Source organism: Cebus imitator, unplaced genomic scaffold (assembly GCF_001604975.1).
Source record: "Cebus imitator isolate Cc_AM_T3 unplaced genomic scaffold, Cebus_imitator-1.0 Scaffold129, whole genome shotgun sequence".
NCBI lineage: Eukaryota > Metazoa > Chordata > Mammalia > Primates > Cebidae > Cebus > Cebus imitator.
Genome location: NW_016107444.1, coordinates 1668714 through 1673702, shown reverse-complemented (window position 1 = coordinate 1673702; position 4989 = coordinate 1668714). Strand labels below are relative to the sequence as shown.

Below are 4989 nucleotides of genomic sequence, written 5' to 3'. Positions count from 1 at the left end.
TGGGAGGATCATCTTAGTCCAGGAGTTTGAGGCTGCAAGTGAGCCATGATCACCACTGCACTCCATCCTGGGCGACAGAGTGAGACCCTTCTTTAAAAAACAACAACAACAACAACAACAACAACAACAACAACAAAAAAAAAAACAGAAAAACAAAACCCAACAAAAAACCCCAACTTATTCCCCACCAGCTTTCTTTCAAAATCTGTTTTCAAGCTAGCTGAAGTGTTATCTCCTCTAAGCCTTCACCGAATCGAATCTCTTAGTCCTGATTAATTGCTTCCCTAGCATTTTGTTTAGCTCTACTGATTGCTCTATTTCGAGTCGCTATTATTTATATATATTTTTCCTCCTCACTATACTGAGATCCTGCAGGACGCCGCATTCTTACCGCTTTTCTTTACTCGCCAATACCTTGACCAACCCGAAAGCAGCGCCAGTCTATTCCATTTTCAATTGGTTTTATAAGTTACCAATCGTTTCTGTGTTTAACATATTTATTGGTCCATCTTGTGTTTACCGCCCCGCCCTCTAAGAGGCGCCTGGACTTGGGTTTCCCCCAGGTGTATTCCCTCCTCCTCGGTTCCGCCTTTCCCACACACAGCTTCTTCTGTTTTTACCTCGCCTTCCTCCCTATTCGTTCCCTTCGTCCTCCGGAGTTGGCGCCTACGGCTGTTGATTGGCTTTTCTGGACGCCCATTGTGCCCACCCTCATACCACGTGGCATTCCTAGCGCTAATTGGGCAATTCCACTAGCTAGTTTATCAGGAGTTGACGGTTGATTGGCTACTCTGAGGGAGGGCAAGAGGGGGGCGTGGCTAGCCGAGACCCCGCCTCCGGCCCCCCTGCTGGGCCGGGCAGGCGTTTCAGTCTCTCGCGGCCCGGGAGCTCAGCAGCGCTACCAGCTGCCTTCTTGGTTTCTCTGGTCGGATTGTCCTCCTGGCCCCGCCAAACAGGCGGGGGGAGCGGCCCCGACTGTGGGGCCATGGCAGTAGCCTCCTCGTTCTCTGCCGCCGCTAGCTCCGCTGAGTCGCTGGCTTCTGCGCGAGGGACTCCCACCGCCTCCGCAGGCTAAGGAGCCGCTGCCACCACCGAGCTGTGAGGGTTACTATGCTCCCTCTTTGCCGCCGCCTCCGCCTCCTGCCCGAGCAGGCACCCCTCTGGCTGCTCAGTCCTGCCTCAGGTAAAGTGAAGAGAGGACGGGGGACACAACCCCCGGCATCCCGCCCGGCCTGCGCGCGCTGTCGCTCCACCTCCTCGGTCCCGGAGCAGAGGCGCTTGCGTCCCTCCGAACCCGACGGCACCCCTCGGCTTCCCAGAGGTCCCCCTCTCAGCGGCGGCGGACGCTCCGTTCCCGGCCGCTTTCCCCTTTCCTTCTCACTTCCCTCATGCTCCCTGCCACGTCTGTTCCCCCTTAGAACCTGGGAACCCATTAGAAGTTACCTCGCTCGCATTAGAGACCTTTCTCACTTCAGATATTCAGGGATCTTTCGTTTTCTCGGAAAACTCTTGTTTCAGAGACTTCCAGCTCCCCACTGAGCGCCTCCCTGCTCCGATACCCGCTTCTGCCTCAGAGATCTGGGCTTCACTTGACTTCACTCAGACACACTCTTCCCTCGAAACCGTTCACCTCTACACGGGAAAACACTTCCCTCCCCTCAGACCCTACTGCCTTCCCCCCTTCTTTCCTTCCTTGTCATCATCTCCCCTCCTTTCCTCTCTCTGCTTTTTACGCTTCAGTTTGAAGACTGAACTAAGCCAGTGTTCAGATTTTGCTAGAAGTGGAACCCAGGTTTGTGTAATTTAAAAAGCTTTAAATGGTATACCGCTGAGAAGAACTTGCTGAGGAATTTGGACTTTCTGCTACGGGCATGGGGAGCCGTTGAAGGTTTTGTAAGCAGGAGTTTGGTATGATTGCATTATCTCTGGTGAAAACATAGAGGAAGGATTGAAGGTGAAGACCTTGTAGAGGCGGAAAGGCCAGGCAGGCAGAAAACGAGTGTGCTCATCCAGGCGGGAGAGAATGGCACGAAATTCCAAGAGGTTTCAAATAGAGTTGAGTGGAACAGTAGGAAGTTTCTGACTTGGGTGATGGTGTGAGTCGGTAGTGTTAATTGAAATAGGGAACACAGTGTCTGGCCATACCACCCTGAACTTGCACGATCTCGTCTCAAATAGGGAGCATAAATAAGCAATTTTGAGGGAAGGTAATGAATTTTTTTTTTTTTTTTTGAGACGAAGTCTGGCTCTTGTCCCCCAGGCTAGAGTGCAGTGGCCCGATCCGCTCACTGCAACCTCCGTCTCCCAGGTTCAAGCCATTCTCCTGCCTCAGCCTCCTGAGGAGCTGGGATTACAGGCACCTGCCACCATGCCTGGCTAATTTTTGCATTTTTAGTAGATATGGGATTTCACCATGTTGGCCAGGCTGGTCTTGAACTCCTGACCTCAGGTGGTCTGCCTGCCTCGGCCTCCCAAAGTGCTAGGATTACATGCACAAGCCACCACTCTCAGCCATGAATTTGGTTTTGAACAAGTTAAGTTTCAGGGTTGTTTGTTTGTTTTTGAGACAGAGTCTCATTCTGTCACTCAGGCTGGAGTGCAGTGGCATAATTTTGGCAAACTTCAACCTCTTCCTCCTGGATTCAAGCAATTCTGCCTAAGCTTTCTGAATAGCTGGGATTACAGGCATGTGCCACCAGGCCCAGCTAATTTTTGTACTTTTAGTAGAGATGGGGTTTCCCCATGTTGGCCAGGCTGGTCTCGAACGTCTGACCTTAGGTGATCTGCCTGCCTTGGCCTCTCACAGTGCTGGGGTTACAGTCGTGAGCCGCTGGTCTTAGCCGAGTTTGAGGTGTTTTGATATCACTGTGGGTAGCTGGAAATTCGGATCTGAAAATTGAGAGAAAGCTTGGACCCAGATACATAAATTTAGAGGGTCAAGAGAATATATGGGGGATATTTGCATGCCTTAGTATGGAATGGTAATACTGAAAGAGGAGAAGCACTGTAGACCAGAAGGAGCATCATTGTTTGAAAGGTAATAGACACTGAAAAAGGGAATGGGACAAGAACTAGAACGTAACGGTATTATCATAGGAGCCAAAGAAAGGATTTCAGGAAGGGAGGGGGTGACTATCAATGTCATGTGCTCCAGAGGTCCAGCTGAATAAGAATTAAGAAGCCCTGGCCGGGCATAGTGGCTCACGCCTGTAATCCAAGCACTTTGGAGGCCAAGGCGGGCGGATCACCTGAGGTTGGGAGCTCAAGACCAGTCTGACCAACATGGTGAAACCCCATCTTATAAAAAAAAAAAAAAAAAAGCCCTGAATTTTCTTTTTTTTTCTTTGGTGGCAGAGTCTCACTCTGTCACCCAGGCTGGAGTGCAGTGGCGCAATCTTGGCTCACTGCAGCCTCCAGATCTCAGGCGATCCTTCTACCTCAGCCTTCTGAGTAACTGGGAACACAGGCAGGAGCCACCACACCCAGATAATTTTTTGTAAAGATGGGATTTATCTGTGTTGCCTAGGCTGGTCACAAACTCCTGAGCTCAAAGCTATCTGCCTTCTTTGGCCTCCCAAATTGCTGAGGTTAGAGGCATGAGCCACCGTGCCCCACCTGCCCTGAATTTAGCAATTAGGAGGTCACTTGTTTCCTCTGAAAGGCAGTTTTGGTAGGATGGCAGTGAAGGCAGTAGTGAGATCATGATGGATTGAGTTATTAATGACAGGAAGTGAGTAAAATCATTATCCAGAGTTTGATTGTGAAGGAGAGCTAATACTAATGAAACTTGTCTTTATTGAGAATATACTATATGCCAGGTACATAAAGACGCTTTATAGATCACAACAGGCTTGTCGTTTAGATGTCAGTATCCCTCTTTTACAGTTGACAATACTGAAGACAAGGATTTGAGCAGGTATGTCAAGTTCTGAAACCTGTGTTCTTTCCATTAGGGCCCATGTGTGTTTTACTTTTCAGTACAGATGAAACAATTCTGTAAGTTGAGGGGAAAGTTCATCTAGGAAATGTGTCAGGCATTTTGTCCTTTGACACCAAAAAGATAGAAGTGAAAATGGATAACAATGTGGTAGAAGGGAAGGAAGGTGAAGGAGTTTGAAAAATGGTCTTATTGATGTGATCAGTTATCTGTGGAGAAGTCAGTTTGGAGACTGAAGACACTATGGCGAGTTTCTGACTTGAGTATTATGGCCATAGGAATCTTAAATGGAAAATGAAACAGAATAAAGATTTAATAAAAAAAGATTGTTGGCCAGGTGTGGTGGCACAGCTTGGATTTTTTAATCCCAGCACTTTGGTAGGCTGAGATGGGAGAATTACTTGACCCAGGAGTTTGAGATCAGCATGGGCAACATCATGAGACCTCGTCTCTACTGAAAATTAAAAAATTAGCTGGGTGTGGTGGTGTGTGGTTGTGGTCCCAGCTACTCGAGAGGCTGAGGTGGGAGGATTTGCTTGAGACTGGGAGACAGAGGTTGTAGTGAGTCAAGATTGCGCCACTGCACTTCAGCCTGGGCAAAAAAAAAAAAAAAAAAAAACAAAACAAAACAAAACAAAAACTCAAAAAAAAAAAAAAAAAGGAAGCAAAAGAAAGGAGCTAAAAGATTGTTGACCACATTGAAGGTCCTACTAGTTAGAAATAATATATTTGTAATAGGGCCCACTAGCATGGATTTTACACTTTCTTCGACAGCCTAAGAATAGTAGGACAAAAAAGATGGTTGGATTGATTCAACATTGGAAGTTGCAGGACAGAAAGATAAAATGGGAAGCAACTTTACACTGTTATTGATAGTGTAGGAGATAAATTTGAGTCCAAGGGACCAAGCTGGGAGTTATAAGAAGCCAATCTACAGGGGGGCTGGTGTACTTGAAGAATAAAAATACAATCAGAAATGTGGTTGAAGACCAGATTTTGTAAGTAATATATAATTGGCTAGCTCGGAGTTCAATTTTTTTTTTTTTTTTTTT

General features: G+C 47.4%; 1 protein-coding gene across 4 annotated transcripts in view; it reads left to right on the top strand.

Moving 5' to 3' along the window:
- The window catches only part of TESK2 (testis associated actin remodelling kinase 2), a 172968-nt gene that overhangs the window by 9195 nt on the left and 158784 nt on the right, over positions 1 to 4989 (top strand). The window contains exon 1 of one of the 4 annotated variants that reach the window (XM_017540815.2): positions 841 to 1183. The exons of the other annotated variants lie outside the window; for them this stretch is intronic. The gene's annotated coding sequence lies outside the window, so the exon portion shown is untranslated. Of the gene's footprint in view, positions 1 to 840; positions 1184 to 4989 lie in introns of those variants that run through there. 4 annotated transcript variants of the gene reach the window in all.